We start from the raw sequence: 24,343 nt of genomic DNA, 5'->3' as shown, positions 1-24,343 counted from the left end.
AAGAAATGGGATGCTGCCACTGCTGCCTGCCATGTTTCCTGCTTGCTTTCAGGGGTGTGTCATGCTTTATTAAGGCTTTCCATCTTCTCCAGAACAGGCCCAGACTTTTGTGGGCAAGCGCTCTGTGGCTTGCAGCATGGGCTGGCTGGGGTGCTTGTGATGGAAGGTCTGCTGCCCACTTACCTGCAGCTGTATGCTGCTTGCTCGATAGCTGATGTGAGCTTTCTGCTTTATTCCTGGCACTGAAAGGCCTAGGAGTATCAGGGCTGAGGGATGGCAGGGAGCAGGAGCATTTCCTGTGGTGTGTCATGGCTCAGCAGGGAAGGGAGACCGGCTGAACGATGAATTATGTATCTCCTCTTTATTTACTTAAAGGGTGTTTCTCCACCTTGGGAAGTTCAAAAGATTATTCTGTGTGCTGGTTTCTGATAGCAAACAAGCTGGCAGTGTTAGTGGTTATGTTAATGTTGCTTCTGCCTCTCATGGCATTCGTTTTTGAGAAAGAATTGGCGTGGCTTGGCTTGGCTTGGTGTGGGAGCTTTGATTTGAAATGAATACTGGCAGCCATGTTAAAAGATGATTGAAAAATGAATTGATTACACTGAAAAACTTGTGTTTGTTCCTAGTAGCAGCGCTAGGGTTATGCCACAAATAGAGCTAGAGCAGGCTCATTTAAGATGCAGGTGTTTGCCCCTTCTGGCTCTTACCATGCTGCGCTGCACTGCTGTTTGCATGTGTTGTCCTATGATTGCTCTTTGCTGGTGGTGAAGCCAGCTCCCTGCACAATGGCTCCTGCTCGCATGGGGCACCAGCAAGGGTGGCAGCAGGGGTTGCCGTGTTACCCCAGGTGGCCTTTCCCCAGGTTCCTACTGCCTAGTGTGTCCTGTGTGGGTTCTCCAGGCATCCTCAGCACTTGGCCTCCCCTTGGCTTTGACTTGTTGGATTTGCCTTTGCGCCAGTGGTGGTGAAAGCCCTGCCTCCAGGCAAAGACGTACCTACGAAAGAGCTGCACCTGGGTTAATGGCTGCTCCCCTGGAGTCCTGCTTTTTGGACCATTTTTGCCAGTTGCTAGTTGCTTTATGCGCTCATTAAAAGTAGTGGGAATTCATGGGTAAAAGGGAAGATAGAAAATGTAACTCAGAGTAAGCTCTAATGGATTTCTACATGAAAACCTTCTTGACATATTTCTGTATTCAAGATTTATAATCTAATCATTTCTTCACTTGCACAGCAGGGACTGAAAAGTAGTTATTTACATACAGGGAACATTAAACAGCCTCCTTTTTAAACCATATGTGAACATAAAATCCAGCAACCACTGCTGAGTAATGGGTATCCATGAAAGATGAGAATAAAAATAATGCAGAAACAAACATAATGAAAAGGTATTATTGCAAGAAGTAGCTGTGACAGCAGCATATTATATCCCTATACTGAAGCGAAAATGTGACCCTGTGAATCTGTATCTTCTTGCCTCTTGAGTTAGCACTATATGCACTGAACATGTGCAGATGAAGCCATTTGTGTTCCTCTCTAGTTTTAGTGAGTTGGTGGGGGCTTTGCGATGCCTTACTGCTTTGCCACGAGGATCTAGAGGATGGAATGCCATGTTGGTCCAGGCTTCTTTGGACTTGTTGTCATTGCTCCTTTGGGGCAGTTGTGATCCCTCAGAAACCCGATGCCTTTCTTTAATTTCCCAACAGCTAACTTTGGGGCTGGCTTGGTTGCTCTGTGTACTGACCTCCCAGCCAGAGTGATGCCTGCCTGTTGTCTGAGATGCAGTGCCAGGGAGCTGGCTCCTGCAATGGCTATGGTCATGGTCCTGCAGGGATTAGGATTAAGTTGCCCAGGTGCTGAGACACACTCTTGTGACTGTATTGCCTGGACTGCGATGCTGCCTGCAGTGGTGGCATGGGCACGTTGGCATTGCCATAGTTACTGTGGATACTTGGGAACTGCTGTGGCTATTGCCAGGCTGCTGCAGTGTAAGGGTATGTGCTTTGGATATTTTCATTTTGAGATTGGCAAAGGGACTAGGGACTGTTGGTGCTTCTTCCTTCCTCTTTTGAATAAAAGTGTGTGGACGGGCATCTCTGGAGAAATCACCTCTCTTTCTGTATCATATGAAGTAAGCACATGTAGAGGCTTTCCCTAAAATACTGGGTTTATGCATTCTCTACCTTGGTTGCTTAGTTTCTTGAAATACACACTTTGCTTTCCTGTCTTTTAACATTTCTAATACTAATTACAAACAGGAACTTGAAAATCATAGAATCACAGAGTTGTTTGGGTTGGAAGGGACCTTAAAGATCACCCAGTTCTACCCCACGTGTCATGGGCAGGGACACCTTCCACTAGACCAGGTTGCCCTGGTTTTGAACACTTCCAGGGATGGTGCAATCACAGCTTCTCTGGGCAAACTGTTCCAGTGTCTCACCATCCTCATAGTGAAGAATTTTTTCCTAATATCTAAATCTCCCTTCTGTCAGTTCAACACCTTTCCTCCTTGTCACTACAGTCCCTTGTCAAAAAGGCCCTCTCCAGCTTTCTTGTAGGCCCCCTTCGGTACTGGAAGGCTGCTGTAAGGTCTTCCCTGAGCCTTCTCCAGGCTGAACAAGCCCAACTCTCAGCCTTTTTCCAGAGAAGAGGTGCTGCAGCCCTCAAATAGGGAATATGATTCCCTACTTAAGGGTAAGCATCCCCAAATGGGTGCAACTGCATCCTGAAGAAGCCATGGTTATCCCATAGGCATGTTTTGATGGTAGGTCTAGATACTGGCTCTCAACATGCGGGTTAGGTACAGAGAACTGTTAGTTGTGAGAAATAAATCCCCTTCCGATAAATGCACATCTGTCTTCTCATTGCTGGAGTCATCTGGTGGTGGTGAGCCTGAGGAGAGTAACTTTTGTTAGTTTTTAGGATGCAAGGAGAAGCTAATTTCCGTGATGCAGGGGGATAAGACAGTGAGTTTCTGTCACAGAACCAAACCACTGTTTCCTACTACCAAAACACTGTTTCTACTGCATTTTAACAAAATACTGTACTTTGCATTTCTCGTATCTTTTAACCCTCTGCATTCCTGTGCCCTGAAGAGAGCGATGAGAAATGTGGATGGCGGTAGGCTTAAAGAAATGTTTTGTTTTTAAATCCCCACTATTTTTCAGTAGGATTTCAGAAATCTCTACTGTATTTTAATTTGGTTTGTCAAAGTATAATTACCACGAATGAGGTAAGAAACTAATTTAAACACAGCAAGTGTAGTGGAGAATCCAATTTTCAGAAATCAGTGGCAATGTAATTGGAGTCATTAAGTGCTGACTTCGGTAATTAAGAGACGTTTTTTGATGTTTCAGGTTTGTGTTGCTAGTCATCTGTGGAGAGGGTAGAAAAACATTTTGCTTGCTGTGAAACTAGTCACTTCCCTATACCCGTGTAGCTGAAGGCATGAACACTGCCCAGCGGCTCGGGTGAACCTGCAGCATTGGAGATCTACTTGCTTGGGTCGCAAGCTCCTTGTCCCTCCCTGCCCACAATGGGGGACATATGGGAGCATGTTTTGGGGCCATCCTGTGTGCGAGGCTGGCACTGCCTCTGCTGGCCAACCTCATATGCTGGGGCATGGAGGAGCCCCTGGGGTTGTACCCCGTTCCAGGACACCCTCAGGGTGGAAAAATCTGGTTGTAGCTGAGCAGACATGGGCTTCAGCAGCTCCATGTCTGGTCTTGGCCAGGGAGGGCAGTTTGGCTGCACCTGGCTCTTCTCTGGTCCAGAGGAGCTGCTTGGCATAGGAGCCGGACCAGTGCAGGAGCCGCTCTGTCTCAAAACAGGATGTGCCCGTGCTCAGCCAAGTTTTTGGTAGCACAATGAACAGCTACCAAGAGGCATTGCTTCATTGATGGATGATGCTGTGCAATGTCATGTCACAGAATGCAGAGCAAAAGCAAGTCCTTTATGATAATGTTCAGGAAGAGCATTTTTCTAAGCCAGAGACGGATGCCCGGCTCCTTAACCTGTCATCCTTTCAAACTTTGATCTTGGATTGCAGGTCCATCTTGATAAAATAACTGGATCTCTCTGTAGACTTAGAAGTGCTGTTAAAATTATTCATAAAAGAAATCAGTGGTACAAGTGTGTTCTCATCACTTCTTGTTTGCAAAATTATCTGTAAGAAGCTAGGATGTTACGCATTTTTAACTCCTGCAGTTCAACCATGATGCTCAGCACGCTTTTGTTATGATAATGGAGAAACCATAAAACCCCCCTGACATGCTGATAGTTATCATCATATAAACCAAGCCTTACGTTTACTTTCCTATTAAAAATGCTAATTTTCCAGAGCAATGGCATTCACAAGGGGGTTTTTCTTTCATTTTGTTGTTTTCCACCCCCCCAGATATTGCTGTTACTTGGGCCTCCAGCATGGAAGCTGATGTGATAGTTTTCGTGCTTTTGAGCTTTCACACCCACAAACAAATCCATCGGCAGCTGAGATCTCTTGCTCTGTGTTTGAGTTTGTAATTATCTTCTGGCCCAGCAGAAGCCAGCGCTCGGCCAGGAAGTGGCTTAAAATGTGTTTTTTTTAAACCTGAGCCGTGCTGGTTTCTGAGGGCTGTGGAAACCACCAGCAGTTTAAACATTTGTTTTAATCCGAAATCCCTTTTCTGCAGTCGCGGTGTTTTTCACAGTGCCTTGCAAAATTGCGTTGCCCTTAACTTCGCAGGGGTTCTGACCTTTAAAGCCGAACGGGCAGTTTCTCATGCACTTGTTCATGTTTGTGCTTGATGTGGGGCATCCTCTGAAGAGCAGGAGCCACTCTTTGGAGCTGGGCACCTGATAAGGTTGAGCAGCTGGGGATGGGCACCCCGAGGGAGTGCTCAGGGGAGCAGCCTCTGCCACCCAGCCATGTTCAGAGGAAATAATCGTGGTGTCCCTCCCCTGTCCCTTTGCAGCCGTGTGGTTTTCTGGATGACACACTCCAGAATACCTGGCAATGGCTGAGCGTGGTGTGACAAAGTCAGAGAAGCATGTTAAATAGCTAGAACACATTGGAGAAGTCATGCTGAGCTTTACTGGCCAGACTGACGAGACTGACTTTGCTGCTCTTGTGTTTGGTGATGGGGTGTTCCAGGCTGGGATATGAGCTGGGCTTTCTGTAGCTTGCTGTCCCTGTCTCACAGGCACTGGGCACCCAACTAAGCTCCTGCTTGCAGCTGCAGATTAGGGGAGTAATGAGGATACGCTTTGCTTTAGGCATAACTTCTTTCCTGTTACTTTTCCATTCCCTGTTTCCTTTTGTTTTATTTCTTCAGACAGCCTGTGTTACTGCCTAATTGGATTACTAGGTCACTTTCCGACTGACTATGGGCTGTACGGCACTGGGATCAGTCCCTGAGGTTTAAGAGTTTGGGGAGTTAATGTAGGCTGGCAATCTGCAAAGCCACTACAGTTCCATGGAACCTCAGTGGAAAATGGCATTTCCTGCCTACCTCCCCAATGGCCACACAAAGGATCAGATCCATTGCTTTGTTTCACCTGGCTTTTTAGTTTAAGGAAGGAAAAATTAAAAAAGTCTTTGCTTTCAGGTGTGCTGTGTGGTTCATAGCCCTCAAGGAGGCCTGGTCGCCTTCTGGGAAACAAGCACATCTAAACGTAAAACCTTGGACGTGGTTCAGGTGTTTGCATATTAGAGATGAACAGCTCTTACTTAAAAAGTGTGCTCTGTATCTTAAACAAAATACCTCCTTGCCGTTTCCATGGCAAGCTCTCCTTCATAATTGAATAACAGTCATAAATGGTTACATAAAACACAAGCAAAACGTGGCACCGTAGCTGAAGGCTGCACTTGTCAGCTCTGTGTTTGCTCTTTGCGCAGGGGAGCGTGCTGGTACCTGAAGGCGAGGCTTGACCAGGGGCGCAGCCGTTTGGTGCATCAGCCCTGCACCCTGATTGCTAGAGCCCACTTCCCCAGAGAGGCTTCTTGTGGTTGTCCCAGAGCATCCCCACAACTCGTCTCCAGACCCTTCTGCTAAGGAGAAGCCAACTGGAGGAAACGTGAAGGCCAAAATCTGTTCATGGGACTACACAGATTAAAACACAGACCTTCTCTTTCGAGGTACCTCTCTGCAGATAGTACTGTCAAACTCGGTCTTTCTGGAGCTGCTATATTCACCTAGAAGCTGTTAGACCTTTGAAAAACAAGAGATCTTGCCAAGGTGAGTACACGTGTCTGCCCATGTTTTTAAAACTTCCTTTTATTTAATTCTGTGACTGAAGTGTTTTCAAGAAAGAAAAGAATAAAGCTTTGCTATTTCTGGGACAAGAGCTTCTGTGCTGTTCTGCCGCTTAGGATTTTACAGTCAAGTGTGTGGGTGTCTGTTGTGTCCCCATCCGGTGTCCCCCCCCATTTCTGTGCCTCTTTAATTATGAGGGTTTGAGTCTCACTTGCTTAAAATTTGTCACATGGACCCAGCCGCTGTTAAAAACCAAAACCCACAGCAAAGAAAGCAGCCAAACAAAAAGCATCACAAAAACCCCCAACCTTGGAAAACCCCAGGTGTGAGGTACACCTCAAGGTTTTGATGCAAAGCTTGGCAAAGCTGTATTCCCACTGGTGGAGGTCCTTGCAAGGAGGGGGTGTCTCCTCCCAGGCAAGAAGATGCCCATCTCTTGCACCTGGTACATGCATCGCTGACCTGTGCCGGGGGCTGTTCTGCCTGCGCCCTGCTCTCCTGCCTGGTGTAGGTCGCTGTCAGTGAGAATCCCTGACATTGCCAGCGGGTTTCCCAGCTAGAGGCAGAGGTCCCAGGGGTATGGTGGTAGGCTGGGAGGACAGGGCAGAGCAGCCAGGCTTAGCTGTGTGCATGGCATGTAACCAGCCATGTGTGCAGTGCCCTTGCTGCCCTGACCTTGCCTGTCACTGCATGGGATGCTGACCCCCAGATCTTCACCTGTGGGCCCTGAGGATGCAGTGTTCTGAGTTTATCACTTACAGAAGCACTGTACATGCGGGTGGGTGACGCCAAAGTGTTCCCTGTGTCCACACACCTTTCATGTCGGATTGGCAGCACGTCCAGGGGCATTATGTCACCTTGGAAAGACTGCATGTGACAGAGTACTTGTGGCTGTTGTTTTGCTGCTTCCCTCTCCCCATAGCACCGTTGATTTGCAGGCAGTGGCTGCTTCTCTAGCCCTGTGCTGTTGGCACTTCCCGATTGCTGCACATATGGTGTGTGAAACTACACGGCGCTTGTCGGCCCGCGTGGCACTGGTAGCGGCAGTGCCAGCTAGCAGCAGAGTGGCAGACTGAACTCTGCATCTTCCCCTCTCCTCCGGAGGGAGGGGGTGAGAGTTTTTGTTCTTTTGTTCGTCTGAGTTCATCATGTTGGAAATAAACCCACTGCCTGTGTGCGGGGTGGGGGGAGAGGAGGGATACAGGGAGGTGACAACAAAGCTGTCATCTTGCTTTGCTCCATCCAGGGAGCAAGAAGCAGTGGGGCATCCTAATTCCCGCTTCAGCAGTGGGTGCAAATTGCCCCCATGCTGACAAATTGGACCTGAGCATCTTGATGGGAAGCCTGTGACGCTGATGTCTCCATGCAGTGTGTCTTTGCCTTGAGTTGCTGGTGAGCTAACCCTCTGATGGAGGATTTGGGATTCTCCCATGGCTGTCACTGGTCCCTGTACCCATTCAGGTGGATGTGCTTGTTCCTGCTCCTGCACTCTGGTAAGGTGAAGGTGGTTCTTGACAGTCTCCACTTCTTAAGGTGGTTGGTCTCTACATGTGGCACCAGGGGCTGCGTGGGGAGGGAAGTGTGAAGCAAGAGGTTTGCAGCCTTGGAGTTGCTGTGTAATGATCACCCCTCCTTTTTGTGGGGGAAGAAGAGCAGGGAGGTGGGGAAGGAGGACGGATGGTTTTGCCTCCATCCATCTTGTGGCCAATTGTAGTCCTTCTGCAGTGCTGCGTGTCCCTGGGGCACCAACATCCCCCATGGCAGAAGGCGGCCCTGGGGCTGTCTGGGGGCTCTGGAGGATGTCACTGTGTCAGCTCTTAGCTGTGGCATTTTCTGTGCAGCTTCAAAGCATGGAGGCCTTGTTTCTGATGAAAGCCGAAGCCTTGCTGAAAAGGGAGCATCCTCTGAGGATGTGCTCCTGGCTCTGGACATGTCTGAGAGGGACTGCTTCCTCCACCCGCCACCCCCAACCCTTTTCTGATTTTCCCTTGGGTTTTTGCTAACTGTGAAGCCACTAATGTAAAATGAAGGCATGGAAATTTCATATTGTAGCAATTAATCAGCCCTCCCTAATTCTTTCCAGCTGTAAATTGCCAGTGCTAACAGATGCTTGCTGTTGCTGCCGAGCAGCTGATCCTGCCAGGGGCCTATGGTGGGCTATGTTTGGTTGGTTTTGTGTCCTAGGAAGCCGTAGTGCACCCCTATGCAAGTGTAGTGCTCTGATTAGTTTAACAGAAAGTTTCCAGTTATTAGTTAAACACGTTTCTCGTAATTTCTTTTCCCTCCTGTACTTAAGTGAAACTAAAATAGAAAAGGTGCTGCATTGTCACGGGACAGCCAGGGCGAGCTTTGGCTTGGTCCCTGCAGCGCGTGAGAGATGGTCAGTAAATTCCTGTTTCATCTTGGTTAGGCGTAGGATTATTTTTGCTGTGGGCCGTACACACAGATCTCCTTGTCAAGGATTTAGGGAAAAAAAAAAAGAAAAAGACCCGAGGAATTTTCCCTTTAACAATGTCTCGTTGCACTGAAGTGGGATTTCTTGCCCTCTGGCATCCCCAAGTCAGAGACCTCCGAGTAGCAGAGGTCAGGATTTGGGGAGGGAGGGGGGGCATTGGTTCAGGCTGCACCCCGCTGATGTGACTTGTCGAGTGTAATCTGTACAAAGCGGTGCTGTTCCCATCTGCCCTGTGCCTGCTGGATGTAGCTGGCTGGCGCGTTTTGATTAAAACGTTGCAGGGAAGGGAAAATGAGGAAGAAACTAAGCGCATTTCCTATCTTAGGTTTTTAGGAGACACTTAAGGGAGTACACTTGGATGAGTAAGGGCAGAGGCGAATTGCAAAAAGCACTTACTAAACTTGTCTGGGGATTTCAGCCCTGTAGTTTGGAGCATGAAAGCTGGGCTTTTCTTTAGGAAACAGCAATAAAAGCTGACAAGCCTAAAGACCCAGATTAATTTAGAAACCCTGTAGCTGGGGGAGGAGGGGTGGAAACAGAAGTGCAGCGACTCAGACTGACCTTTCCGTCAACTCCACCGCTCTTCCAAAACGACATGTGGCATCCAAGCTGTGGTAGAGCTGCGAGGTCCCCCACGTGGCACGGGGCAGGCTGTACCTCAGGCACAGGGTCTCTCACATGCTCCCTAAATGGCACTGAGCCTCCATGTGCTGGCATGGGCTGAGGCTGGCTGTCAGTCTGGCTGATCGGCGTGGTATGGTGCTGCCGGAGTAGCGGTGCCAGAATCTGTCCTGAAAGTGCTGATGGAGGCACAGCGGCTATTTTGCAATGCGTAGCAGCTCTTTTGTGCAACTCGGAGAATCTGGCTCGCAGTTATACGCGCTGACGCGAAGCGGTGGCTGTTATAAAGGATTTAATTATCCTGATGACCCAAAGTAACGAAAGGAACAGGCCTGTTCACGTCGAGCCGTGATGCTGACCGTGGTTACTTCACTTCCCTCTTCCCTTCTCCTCCCTCGTCTCCAGTGTAAAGCTACAAAGTGAAAGATGATGCCAGTATTCCCCTTTCCCAGGCTGCTATATACAATTGTTTCTATGAGCTTTGTTTATATAGATGTAGGGCAGATTAAGGTGTCTTTCAAAATCGGAATACTTGTCGGGAAGCTGGGTAAGCCTGTGTCTGTATCTCTTCAGAAATATTTCAGGTACCTCCTGGTACCTTCCATCCTCCTTCCCTAATCTGGTGTTTGTGCAGCTATGCATTTTCTGTTCTCCCCACAAGCTTCCCAGTGCTCTAGGGAAATTTTAACTGTTTATACAGTCTAGTAAAGCTACAGGCATGTTCTGTCCCAGTATTTATTAACCCATTCCCTTCAGCGGGAAGCAGAGAAGAGAAGCCAGCTGATCTGTCTGTGGGGCCCCTTGGAGGGAGACGAGGACCTTAATGCGGGTGAATGCTTTTAACCATAGCAAGGTGGGTCCTTTCCATAAACTGCTGCCTGCCATAAGGTGCTGGCCTGCCTGGAATGACAGTGACTGAAGGAGGGGGAGAGGTCTGGGGAGATGTAGTGAGGCTGCCCAGAAGGAAATGATGCTGTGGGAAATAAAAGCTGGGTCTTCTCATTCCCTGTCTGATCGTTGTCAATAGGATGGGTCTCCTGACTATGATGGATTTCACTTGGATTAGAGATTATCTTCCCCTTTAGCCTTTTCTGTACGGGTTGGTCATTGTGTGACCAAACTTTCTCCTGAAGTTGTTTAAAAAAAGCTCTACATTGCGATATATGTATATGTTCATATACAAGTATCACATGTGCATATATATTGTAATTTATAATGATATCTTCTCAGTTTAAGAGGCTATGCGATTACTTTTGTTCCAGCGTTTTTACCAGTGTAGAATGGGACTGTTTACTGACAAACTTGTTGAAGTCTTTCTCATGCTTTTCTGTTGATGATTTAAGTAAATAAAGCTTTCTTTAGGAGCATGCCAGAGAAATCCTGTTCTGAAAAGCTGTTTGGTTTCTTAGCATGTGCAAGTGTGTTTTTCTCGTTATGATCTTAGGTTTCAATGGTATTTAAGCCTCATTTTTCAAAATTGAGTTATTTGGAAGCATTAAACTCTTTAACAGTACCTAAAGTGAACCACACTGTGCATTAAACTGCTGCATGTGTGTACCCACATGCACAGTATGGTCCTTACAGGGCCTGAGCAGGACTTCTGGATCGCTGCAGAAGCTTGGGAGTGCCTTATTCTTGCTTGTGCTTTGCCTCCAAGTGGTGCAGGTGCCTCGGCTGGAGCTCACACAGAACACACTGTGGATATGGAGCATTGCCAGGTATTTGTGACTAGCTAGGGAAATATTAAGCAGTCCCATTTGAAGAGGTTTTTGGGAGGCAGCTGGAAGAGAGTACAAAACCTTGTGTTTGGTGTTATGGTTGATAAGGGTTTAAAGGCAGCTGCAGTTTAAGCTCTGCATAGTTCTGCGAGGTCCTTATCTTTACTTGGCCAAATGCTCCATCGAGTAAAAGTTGATTTGTTTCCTGAGCAGAGGAGCAAAACGAGGGCTGCTGCGTTAGCTCTGAGTGGCATTGGAGCTCTGCATGTTCAGCAGAAGCAGGAAGGACTTGATGCCTGGTTTGGTGTTCTGGCCTGTCCCTTGGACGCCCACAGGTATACCTTCTGCCATGGCTGTGCCACCCCTCTGGGCAGGGACAACCCTTGCAGAGGATCCCGGTATCACACACTTGTATGTGAGGAATCTGCAGCCCAAAGGTAAATGTGTCAGATTGACCTTCATCTGAAAACTGCTCTTTCGTAAAGCCAGGGAGCTGGGGGTGCATTGTGTTGGTACAGAAGAATGAGTTGATGTCTCATACATTGACTGGTTCATGGCTATTTCAGAGAAGAGAGCTGCAACCCCTGCTGACCAGAAGCCTGTGAAATGTGGCCAGGACTGCGACAGAGGTGCCTGCCCCACTGAATGTCCATCCGTCAGCTGTGGCAGAGGTTTCTGCTTCAGTCTTTGTGGTCATTCTGCTCCTAGCTTCACTTCTACCGATTATATCAGTAACCTTTAAGCCTGGTGGCTGTGGAATTTCACTTAGTTCATGGTCTCTGCAGTGCTCAAGTCTCTCTTCAATTTGAACCTTTTTATATCAGAAGTCAAAATGGAGGAAAAAAGTACACTAATTCAGTTTTAATGCCAAGGTTGTGTTGGGAGTACTTGTCTGTTACCAGTGAGGTGCGCTTAAGTTTGGCTAAATATTGGTAGGCACCGTTCATTTGACTGCGAGGCCTAGGTGAGATTATTATATAAGCCTCTCCTCAACAGTTTAAAGCCTAATTAAATATTTTCTGTTCTCGTTTGTGAGATACTATTTTAATTACAGAAGCTTTCTTCTGGTGTGCAAAGCACTCAGCTACTAAGTATGGTGGTTTACTAAGCTTGGTCTGCATGCTCTCTTATAATCTCAGTTGAGTTCAGCAGGTACCGCAGTAAAGTATATACAACCTTTTCCAGTTCGCGTCTTTCAAAGCTCGTGTTTTTCAACATCAGCATGCAGGTTTCCATTCTTCACTGTTCCTGGAGAAAATGGAAAATAGCTTATGCCCCCCTTGTCATTTTTTTACCATCTTTGCCCTGTTAACTTTCAAAGGCATTTCTTGGGCTGAAAGTTTAGAATTCGGATAGAAAAACTGTCATGGTCTTTTATAAAATACATAAGATTATCCGGATGTGTAACAGGTTGATGTGAGCTGAGGCTCCAGTAATGTTGCAAATGAGAAGATATCCATGCGTACAGCTCCCAGAAAACTGATCCATCAATTATTTGTGGATTTTTGAGCATCTGGAGTGATTTATTAATTTTGCAGGAGACTTAATGTGCAATTGAGGGTTTACTGCTTTACTTCTTTCTGCTTCACTGCCTTGTATAAAAGACAAATAATATTGGTACAAGAGAGCTGTATGAAGAAATGCTTATGATTTAGTAGAGATATGCCCTGCATAAGGTGCTGCTTAGATATAGTTAATCCTGCCTTGGGGGCAGCAGGATGCCTTGTACAACCTTTTGAAATGTCTTTCAAGCCTGTGATCTGAGCTCTGTTGGCTCAAAACAACCAGGCGTGTTTTGTGTAGGAGTTCAGCTGAGTCTTGATGGAAGCTGTAACCATATTTCTGTATAGCATGGCATTTCATTTGATTTCTTGTGTTACCCTGGTTAGTCATCTCTCATCTTAATTTTTCCTCCTCTCCTGACTCGCAAACCAGATTCTGCTTGGTGGATGGGGTGTATCGTTACAAGAATTTGCCTTAGCAACCAGATAGATTTCCAAAAATAGCTTATCCTGTTGTTGCAGAGCATCTCTGAACCACAGGATGTTGTACTGCAAGCTCTCTGAGCGGCTGACGGCTGTCGTTTTGTTTCTTATGGTCAGACAAACATAAACCATGCCATGAGTGGACTTGACTTTGTGCACAGAGTGATGCTATGTGAGACATGAGAGAAATTCCTGCAATGTTTACGAGCTGAAGAAAAATGCCTTTGAAACCAAAGTACTTCTTATGTGTATCCATGTGTATGATTTTGTTTACAGCGTGTTATTTGAAGAGTCATCCGCTCAGTAAGCACCTGATCTTGAAAGATGTGTAGTGCCTGGGTTGGCCATGCCAGGGTTGAAATTATCTACTTAAGTGGCTGCCCTTGGACCTTTTGTCTCTGGTACCTGGAGCAGCCTGGCAGCATGCTTCCTTGGCTGAGGAGTGGGATGGCCAGCTAATGAGGTCTTTCTTTTATGGCAGCATGGGTACACAAGTCTCTGCTACTATTTGGGTTTTGTGCTAGTCAACACTGGAAATATTTAAAGATACCTTTGGAGTGTGGCCATTTTCTTTTCCCTGTTTCTCTAGTCTAAGAAATTCCAGTATTTGGGATATCATTGTGTTTCCGTAGCACAGCAGGAGCATAAGAATATATGTGTTCAGCTGCTGATCGTAATCTGCTGTGGCAATGTTTTTTGCAATGATTATCTTTCCATTGCTTTTGGAGGGCATTCCGGAGTCTGGTGTGTTGTTACATTCTCATTTCCTGATTATCAGCTTCAGTTCTCCAAATCCTTCCCTCTAGCCATCTCCTTTTTTGCTATATTTAAAACTATCCCTTGCAGTTCATCTATTTCTTTTAAAATCTTTCCCTAGATGTTTTTCCTCTTCATGCAAACTCAGAATGAGGAATTTTAAATAACTTGAGCTTGCATAGCTTTTAATTGCAGTTGCGTTGAAAATGTAAATGCTCTCCTATAAGACCTGAAGAAATCAGAAATTTCTGCACTATGCTTGGGTTTAAAACTTGAATTTGATTCAGAGAGGGGGTAAAGAAGCCGCTCTGGACATGAATGATGAGTGTTGCCTTGGCAGTGATCAGGGGGCTCAGCTGTAAAGTGGAAGCCCGAGTTCAGATTCCTGCTCTTCCTCCCAAGACACGTCTGATCCTTCCAGGTGAATGACCATGGCATGATGGGTCTTCTTGGATTTCTTTTCTCCTTTGAAAAGAAACTTTCATCCCTCAACTGAAAGACTCTTCATATAAAGAATATTTTTTTGCAGCTCTCGTTTCCTGGTATCGTTTTTGATGCTGGTTTGCCTGGAGGGCTGCAGCAACTTGAACCTGCAGGTGCAGCTCAGTCTGTGAGCAAAATTGATGAGTTTGACAATAGAACTCATTGCAATGTGCATTTTGGGGGTGTGTGTGGGGAGCAATCATGGAATATAGCGTGCTGAAATGCCAAGTATGAGGCTCTTTGTGCAGTCACAGAGCATATTTACTCCACAGATTTCTCCCTGCACTGTCTCCAGGGAGCAGCCGTGTTTTGAAGGGGTGGTTTCTCTTGCCTGGGCTTGCTTGTGTGCCAAGGGAAATAGCTCTCAAAGTAACTTGGCTGTTTAAACAGCTTAGCCCTCATCTTGAAAGAGAAGAACAGGTGTGTTCAATGAAAAAATAAAATCCAGGCAAGATGTGCTAGATACTGGCTTCTATTTAGTGTCACATGAACCAGTATTATACTAAATCCATTTTTTGTCACGCCCATATGCCTCCTTTTGTGGCAGACTTTGCTGAAGAGTCAGCTGATTCTCTGGATGTTTTGCTGAGAGGCCTCTTTGGCTTTATCTGATGAGAATGTTGAACATGAATTTCATGGTGCAAAAGGATGTCAGTGAGAAAAGACATTACGGGCTTGGACCAAAGCCAAATGACATCCATGGAAAATTCTTAGACTTGTGCTGGTGGGCTCTCTATTGTGTCCAGAATGGCTTAATTTGTTTCATGTTGGCCAGTGTAAATAGCTTTTAGATGATACAAAGAATGATGAGCTTATGCTCATTTTTCTTTTCAGTATGATAGGTCTGGGTCAGAAGAGCATCTGCTGTTAGGAGCTGAGGAAGGGAGACAAATGCATAGTACCCGAGGGCTTCGCTTCTGATTTGATCAACCTGTGCTGTGCAGGCTTTTCTTACTCCTCTCTTTGCAAAATACCATATGCTTATTTATCTATCTATCTGTCTATATTCCTTTACAATGCAGTTGTGACCTGTTAAAAAAACCCCAAAACTCAAAAGCCAAAAACCCAACCCAAAACCCAGAAGTGAATTAAAACAGTGGCAGATTATTCAGTTTGAATGAGTGATGACATGCCAGATATAGGTTCTCAGGGGCAAGAAGTTATGTAGATTGTTAGTATAGAAGATGAAGGATTGCTTAGATTAAAGTGGGATGCCAGACAGAAGCATTACACAAAGAGGGTTTTTTCATTATTTGCATTCTCTAGAGTGTTCTATATTCTCTAGCGTATTCTTGCCAACTTCATTTCCAGAAGTTTATATACATTATCTGCTTTTCGTTCCAAACAATCTAACATTTATTACTAGTTTCATGAGTTGTTGTTTCAAGGGGGAAAAATCTGTACAAAGCTGCCTGTAGCTTTGAGTTGTGCTCTGGCACCATACCATATAGAGTATATGCCATCTGCGTCAAAGAGGATGATTGAAAAATAAAAAATGATGCGTATCAGCCAAGTCTGAGTTTTCTTAAAGTCATTTACGGTCATGAAAATCTTTCTGAAGCGTGTTCCTGAGGCTTCTCTGTTTGTTGGTAAGATGGCTTTTAACCCTTAACCCCACACTGGAGCGAGAAAGTGAGGCTCATGTTTTCAAAGTGGTAATGTTCATGTTGCTGCCCTGTAAGCTATTATGGCTACAGGCAGCTCCGGCGCTGCCCTGGGGACCTGTCCATCCCCACCCCTCCTGGAAAGCCCCTGTGCTCAACATGCAGCGATGGAGATGGGATTCAGCCGTGGGAAGAATCGGTACAGTCAGGGCCAGGTTGTCCCTGAGCCATGTGGCTCCATGGGGTCCTGGAGAACTACACCATCACCCCTGACAGCACCACGTGTGTGGGTCCTGGGTGAAGAAGGGCAGAGAAAGCAGCGTTACCCGGGTCACTCCTCTGCAGAAACTGAGGCACGGAGGGGCTCGTGCGTGTTTGTGAGGCAGCCTGAGAGGGTAAAGCTGGGATGTGGGGAGATGGAGGTGGGCGTCTTCTGCACTGGGGAGTTTCTAGGGTCTCTTCCCAGTGTCATTCCCCAAGATGAGGAGACCGTGCCAAAAATGAAATGAAAAGGAAATGTTCTAAGGCCTTACAGAAAGAAATGTCTTGATGAGGAATTACTCTGCTTATAGGTTGTGTGCTTGCAGCCTTACAAATGATGGATGGAAAGACTGTATTGAACTTAATTATAAATAAATAGAGGAACCACTGCAGTGCTGTAACATTGTTTTCCATGCTCACCTTTTTCTTTTTTTGAATTATGCTTGATTGTTCCAATTGATTGCAATTGTGAGAGCTAATTTTAGTGCATAAATTTTTTAATGGAAGACTGCCAAGTGTCTGTGTAATGGAGGATAACAACTGCACAGAATTTGGTACAGGGTATGCTTGTCTTCCTTTCTTTAACCTAGTGTTATTTGTATATTGCATATATATATATATATATGGAAATATATGCCTATATATCTTCAGTTTTCTCGAAGAAGAAAATAGAACTAAATCCTCCTGTGAAAACAGAGGAGCAATTCGCAGACTGTGATGATTTTAAGGACAAGCTGAATTTAATGCTGATGATAAAGTGATCGTTGCCTTAGTTTTAGGACAAATACCAAAACCAACTGAGTTCATTTTTAAGCTTTGCATGATGGAACAGAGGGTAAGCAGTGTTGTTCCAGCCTTAAACATATTGGATTTGTTTCTTAGCTGATGAAGTTAAAAACCAGCATATGGGTATATAGATCTGGGCCCTTAGAAAATGTCATGGCCATTTTCATAGGAGCCTGGTCCAATTTCCATGAAGTTCAATGTCAGGACTTGCAGGGAGAGGAGGTTTAGTTGCCACAGGATAAAAATCAAAGATTTATTTCTGAGTGAGGTGTTAACTTGGGAATCAGTGTTTCTACATGCAGATTTTCATATATCCTGTATTCAAGATATAGTATATTTGGGGCTGTTTTGTAGGGCTTTCCGTCTTCCAGGTGCATTTGGCCAAAAAGGAAGAAGTCTGAAGGGGTAAAAAGGATGTGAAGAGTGCAGATGGACTTCGGGTGTTTAAAGCCTTTTGGGTACTCAAATAACTAGGTGAGTTCACTTGTAAGATAAGGTACTAAAACTCGTTGGAACTCATGTCGTCTTCCTCCCACAGGTTTTTGGTGTCTCCTCTCATTTGTTTTTCACACTGTGATTCCAGTTGTGATTTGTCTTACATGCTTGTTTAAAAACAAGTTACGTTTTCAAGCACCCGTTATACAAACATTTGTCTTGGTTATCCTTCCAGGGTTAGTCACAGATGTAAGTTTTGGCAAAGTTAGGGCTAAGAATGATGATAGGTGGAGAATCCACCTTCTTGAAACATCAGCTCGCTCTTTTGTGTTGTTTTGGGCATTTTTAGTTCACCTTGGTGCCATATGGGTTTTACATAAGGACATAGCTTGTCCTTGCAAAAACATCTTTAAAAAGGATAGAACAGTTTAAATATGCTCAAGAGAATTAATTAAAATGCCTTTCAATCGGAAGGGAATGAGAGTTGGTTTCTTTTTCCCCCCTCAAAACAAAGCTCCAGCGTCGTGAAACATTTTGCATCAATTACAAAAGGAACTTCAGTACATTTTTCTAAAACAAGGGATGTGCCAACTGCATCTGCTAGGTGTGGGAGTGACATTTCAAAATCCCACTGACAGTCGCATTATCAAAGTAAACATCGTCTCTGTCTTACTGGTGCTAGCTGAACAGCTCCCCACTTTCTGGGGGCAAAATTGTCCCTTTGGAAAATGCCGGAGGAAGGCACAAGTACCTTTGGGCCTGAAACAGGACAGACCCTACAATTCTCTACCGTAGTAAAATTTGCTTCCTACAGGAAAGCAAACTTCAGGGCACCTTGTCCTTAACTACACCTCAGCCCATGCCAAGAGGGATTCCCGAATTTTGTTTGCCAGGTCTGTTTGGTAAAGACACCTTGACTTGGTGAGGCTGAAGAGGTAGCCACAGTACTCAGTGCTGCCAGCCTGATGTTGGTGGACCCGGTAGTGCAGTCGGTCTTTCTGCTCTTGCTGCCTGTGGCTGGACACTGGGGCTCAGCCTCCAGCCCACATGCCTGCGTCCAGTTTGTGCATGAGACATGGCTAGCTCCAGCCTCCTCAGGAGGCTGTCAAAATGGCTGTCAAACCCTCCACGTTTAAATGGCATATTTACATAATCCAGCCCTCTTTGCCCTATGAAAGGGGACTGAAGAAAGGGAAAAATATAAAATATTTATTGAACCGTGAGGACTTTCGCTGTTGGTTTATATTTACAAGCTTGTTCAGGTGATAGGATAATAATACGTTATGTGGTAGTGATGTTCCTCATTCTTAAGCAGTCCGAATTATCTATTTACTTACATTATGGTTTTCATTGGTCGATTTCTAGTTGCATTGCAGAAAGTGACCTTTGATGCCGTATCTGCATTAATGGGAATCAGCTGTGATTTTTTGAGAAGTGAAATGTTGTAGCAAAAGTCACACTGTGGTGCCGCAGCAGAGAAGACCTCTGTAGTATGCTGTCAAGTGAGCAGTGCTGTTTCCAGTTCTAGTCTTTGTTTGTATGTTGTTGCAAAAAGATGACAGAATCATCGCGTTGTGTAGGTTAGAAGAGCTTTGTGGTCCCACCTCCCTCTCAAAAAGCATTTACAAGCATTTTTATATGTGTGTGTGTGCGTATGTGTATAAACAGTGATCTAGTGCAGAATCATAGGATAGTTAGGGCTGGAAGGGCCCTTAAGATCATCTAGTTCCAACCCCCCTGCCATGGCAGGATCATGCATGTTGCCATCTTGTTTGATGCTGTTGCACAAGTTCTGAGAGGATTTATTTGCGACATTGGTCTGGAAGGGATGGGCTCACTCCTGTGAAAGCTCTGATCTCGCAGCCCTGTCATAAAGAAAGCAGCAACATGAACTCTAAGAAGGTGTCTCTGGAGAAACTGAAGCAAAGAGTGAGTCTGAAGGAAGAGAAAGGCTGGGCAGGCGCAGAGAAAATAGTATTGGCAATGTGGCAAACAGCACCGTAGAAGGCCGAAGCTATGAACAAGATCGGGAGACAAACGGAGCAGTAATGAAAGGGAGCTAGTGACACCAGAGGCTGATTTGAAGGCAAAGGTGGAAATGCAAGCGGAGGGGAGGTTTCCCTCTTTGATCTATTTGATATGTAGATTCATAGAAACTGGAGGACAGAACAGTGGTGGTGATGGTCACCTGCCTGTGTGGCTCTTTGTCCGGGAATCCTCGAGAATCTCCTTAGGGAGGGGATCTTCCAGAGGAACCTGTGAAAGCAAGTTCATGTATGAGCTTGTTCAGCCAGGAGGCATTTCTGCAAGGGCTGCTTTTGCTCTCGAGAATCACTTGCAGAACAGAAGACAAAGGTGAAGACCCCGATCTAGTCTGTTCTTATGCATAACAGCAGTCACGGCACATCACGTACTCCTCCCCGAAGCCTGTGATGCTTCAGTTCAGGCCGTGGTGTATCTGCTCAGATGTTCAGCTGCTTGCACCACGGCCTTGTCTGATGTAAGCCTGTCGTGACCCTGGATGAGCCCCTCCAGCACTGCGTTACTTCTGTGTTGGAAACGTGCTCAGTTTGGCGTACGCGGTGTGCATGTGGTAATGCCAGCGCTAGCTGGAGGTTCTGCCATTCTAATGTGGTAGCAAGGCAGGGATCTGGCAAAGAAAGGGGTTTATGGCGGTTGCTGTCACTGTCTTGTCGCTCAGCACCTGTGCTGTGGTACTGCCTGGAGACCCTCTCAGAGTGGGGCTGGGCAGGCATGCGGCTGCAGGGGGAATGATGATGGGAATGGTGGTGGCTGTGGAGCCGTGAGGAGGGCAGGCAGTGTGGGGAGAGCTGGGCCATAGGTGAAGCAGACAGTTCAGAGCTGGCACCTTGGGGAGGTGTGGAGGAGGGCATGAGGAAAGCAGACATGGCAGCGGCATGTGGCCAGCAGCCAGGTGAGGCAAGGACTGTATCTGCAGACTGATGTCTGGGTTCGGGTATAAGCTGTGTTTTAAACAGAACCATTCAGCATACACTCAATGGTAACTTTTTGCTCTTTTCCTGTGACTTTTATACACTCCTAAACTTTACAGTGTTTGAATACCACAGTGCAGTTAGCAGTGCTGGATGACCGGGGGGAGCAGGGGAAGGAAGAGGGCATGGGGATCACTGCTCCTTGGAGGAGACAAAGGCTGGGATTGTAGGCTGGTGGGAATGTGCCAGATGGGAGAGGGAGAGAGGGAAAGGAAGAGGATGAGAAACGGATGTTGGAAGTGGTGGGTCAGAGGTGAGGGGCTGCTAAAGGCATATCTCATGTCCAGCTGTGGGGACACAGCAAAGTAGCATGGTTAAAAGAGATCACCGTGTTGCAAGGGTGGAGAAAAGATGCCGCTCAGCAGAATAGGCTGGGATCGTTCCTAGGTACCTTGTAGCCTTTAATTTTTGGTAGGGCAATGTTGTAGTGAAACTCTGGATTGGTTAATGGGAATGGCTCATTGTGGGGTGGGATGCTGTGGCTGCAGGACCAGGTCGGATGTTCCCTGCAGGTACTGAAGCCAAACCAGCAATTTGCCTTAGAGGCTGCTTGGGAAAAACACAGAAGCAACTGTTCTGAGCAGCGTTGGTGGTGTTGAGAGAGCATGGCTGGGGGTGCGGGCAGCCTGTTCCCTGTTTCTCTTGGCTTACTTTTCAGAGAAAAATAAAAACATGAAGTTACTTCCTTGAGCATCTGGGTGGGTTTGGTTTTTTTTAATGTTCCGGAGCTGAGTTGCTGTTGACAGGGACAGTGCTATCGCGCCTCTACATTTGCTGGGCCCTGTGTTCCTGCTGCCTTGCTTGTGTCTCCCAGCACTCCTGAGCCGCATGGCTAAAAAATGACCTGGTGTCATCAGATGCACTGTTGGGCAGCTTGATTTGACTGACATGTGGGTGCAGCCATGCTCGGATGGCAGGAACGAGGCATTGGGAATGTACAGCCCTGGGTTATGCTGTCACTTTCATGGTCTGGGTTTGAACTAATAGTGAGAATGTACCCTGAGTGACATCTCCTGCCCTTCAGTTTTAGTACTACTGTCAATGTTTAGTTGGTGGTGTGTTACACCTTGCGGATCCCATTTGTCTTAATCCTTCCTTTCCTCTCAGTGTACGTTCCAGTTAGTGCTCCTTGAATGGAGCTGCTGCAAGTCAAGTCAAAAACATCTGTAAGTGCCACAGTTACATTAATGCATGTATATAAAGGGCAAGTTTCTCGAGAGCAGTGCCTGTTCCATGGGCTGTTCCTGGGCTGCAGCGTCAGACCTGCTGAGAGCTGCTTATTTAGAAAGCTGGGCTGATGTTCTCACGAAGATAGAGCTGTCTTGCTGGCAAATGCTGCATAGCCGGGGTTTAGACTTGCTTGTAATGACTAAACTATGAGTTGTCAAGAATGTGTTGGAGGTGTAATATGAGGAAAAAATGGGATGAGGTAAGAGACAGGTCTTGGGCAAGAGCACAGAAGAGCTTACCGCTGTGAGAGAGAGAGGGGATATCCCTGGCAGGTGAGTGGCAAAACAGCATTAAAACAGGGTTTCAGTATTAGATGTAGGAGATGTTGATGCAAGAAACGTATACATAGGATAGGCCTGTAGGAACACTTGGAATAAATGAAACAGAAGTGTTACAGGTCTGACTATGCGAGAGGTGAGTGTGTTGTTGAGGCATGGAGACACCTTCATGGTGGCTCAGTTTGCTGACAAAAGCAGTGAGTTGGCATGGATAGTGCTGGGTATGGCAAGGGCCATGGACAGCTGGTGGTGCCCATGAGGGAAGAACGTACGTGCAGACTGGGGGGATCAGAGGCAGAAGAGAGCAGGACAGGATCATTTCTCCCTGCCAGTAGCTTGGTATGCTGGTGTGGCTTTACCCTGCCACCCCAGCCCTGAGTTCTAGGCAAGTCACTGAAATATAGAAGGTGGGTTTTACCATCCGTGCACGTGTCCGTGTTTCTTGTTTTCCCGTCATTTTGTCCTTTGCCTGCTCTGCTCGTGGGAGCTCCCCTTCTGACTGCTCTGCTGTAGATGGGCGCTTTGCCCTTTAGCATGTTAGACTCTTACTGCCATCACTTCTGAAGTGACCCCGATCCTTATGAGAGTGGCACAGGTTCCTTCAGCCCTGTGCTCCTCAGGAGGTGATTGAACTGAGCCCTGGATGGCACAAGTTGTCCTTTTGATAGCATTGCTTTGATGTGGGATGCTAGGGAGACAACATAACCAGCTCTTTCCACTGCAGTTTCAGAGGGGTGGCTATTAAAAGCTGAACTGGGAAGCTTGACAGAGTAGTGCGAGCAACTTGATGGCTGCCTTTTTCCCAGATTTACAGCAAGATAGGAGAAGCATTTGGACATGACCTGTTCTATAGCCTGAGATAATTTCTGCACTGGCAGACACGGAAAGAGATGAAACAGTGGAGAGCTAAGAGCTAAATCTCTTCTGTACAAATGCTAGGAGCATATGTAATAGGATTGTTGAATTGGAGTTACATGTTTTTGAGGATAAGTACTGTATGATGATACCATACTGTTACAGCCATTCTAAAAACAGAAAATAGGACTGGGGATTTACAGTAGTTGTCGGTAATGCTTGGGTTTCACTAGGACCTTTTGGAATAATGAAAGAGAAGAAAAGGCCTTTGCAGATAAGACAAAATGGATCCCTAAGAAAGCTGGAGCTCTTCTTGAGGGGAGTCTTGGGGGGAGAAAACAGGAGTGCTCTGACCTCAATCTAGTCAGGTATCACGAATTTTTCTTACACAAAAGTAAGGAAACTTTGTAGACCTTCTAGCCAAACTTTGGTTAATTTACATGGAAAAAATACATCTCTTTAAAAAACATTTTCATTTTTTCTTCTGTGGACCTTTCAAGAGACACATTAAAAACTGCATCCCAAAATCTATGTTAAGTACGTATTATTGATGCTGTGGTTTTAAGCAAGCTAAACTTAGATGATGTCGGAACTGAGATTGTCTCCCTAATCTTAACTTGTTCACTTTACATGTGAGCATTTTGATGCATTGTTTAATTACAGGACATCTCCTGCATTGCCCGCAGCACCTTTGCTTCCTGGCAGGGCTGGCAGCAGCTGCACAAAATGAGGGGCTGCCTCCAACCCTGGTTCTGTTGCAAGAGGGACTTGATGATGGGCAAGAAGGCAGGCTTCTTGTTGCTGTTACTTTCTAGTTTGGAAAATCTGGAGTCTGCTTCTCCTGGGGACTTGTTGGCTTGAATGGATGAAAGTCTGGGCTCAGTCCGGCTCATGGTCTGTGTGTCAGTCACTTATTCTCTTCAGCCCTCATCCAGGTGAGGGAGAGAGATGCTGCATGTCAGAGGGAGCTGGTTTTGTGGCAGATGTCTGTGGTAGGGCAAGGGCTGGCTTCTGTGGAGCAGGAGAAGGATTTTGGCATGTGTGCTCCTGAGAGCCGCCTGTGTTTGGCGTGAGTGTGCCCAAGGAGCCAGTGTGCACTGAGCATGTGGCGACTGATGCTCTCCGAAGCTGCTGCCGACCTGAATGCTGGACCGAGGCCAGTGCAGCTTCTCCCTGGGGCTTTCCGCACCCCTCTGGAGGTGGTGGGAAATAGGGGAAGTGATGGCCCGGCCCTGGGTATCGATGCAGATTTTAATCGAGCAGAGCGACAGTTCTGCCCATCATTAGGATTCACGCCAGCATGTCTTAAGACTTCCGAGCTGATATCTTTTGTGCATGTGTAGTAATGCAGATAAAATTTCCCACAAAGGTTGCTGAAGTACTGCTGGTCCTGCCTGAACTCCTAATAGACAGTCCCTCTCATGCCAAGTCCTCCTTGCTTCACAATGTGTGTGGGACATCCTATTTTTAGCCGAGTTTCTGCCTGTTTACAGGGAAAGCATTTCTTTATTGAAAACCTGGCTGGGCTGAGGTAAAGCAACAACCAACACAAAATAAACAAGGCTTTTTGGTAAATGGCTGAATAACTTTGTCCTGGGCCAGCAACCAGCGGGAGCCTCTCTTAGCTGGCAT

The 24,343-nt window shown here is 46.3% G+C and overlaps 1 protein-coding gene across 4 annotated transcripts in view; it reads left to right on the top strand.

The window, feature by feature from the left end:
• Window positions 1-24,343, top strand: part of TIAM1 (TIAM Rac1 associated GEF 1) — a 194,867-nt gene that overhangs the window by 31,066 nt on the left and 139,458 nt on the right. For 3 of the 4 annotated variants that reach the window (XM_065676794.1, XM_065676793.1, XM_065676792.1), the window contains exon 2: window positions 5,873-6,212. The exons of the other annotated variant lie outside the window; for it this stretch is intronic. The gene's annotated coding sequence lies outside the window, so the exon portion shown is untranslated. The remainder of the gene's footprint in view (window positions 1-5,872; window positions 6,213-24,343) is intronic. 4 annotated transcript variants of the gene reach the window in all.

The sequence above is a fragment of the Lathamus discolor genome, chromosome 4 (genome assembly GCF_037157495.1).
Source record: "Lathamus discolor isolate bLatDis1 chromosome 4, bLatDis1.hap1, whole genome shotgun sequence".
Lineage (NCBI taxonomy): Eukaryota > Metazoa > Chordata > Aves > Psittaciformes > Psittacidae > Lathamus > Lathamus discolor.
This window is presented reverse-complemented; position numbering and strand designations above follow the sequence as displayed.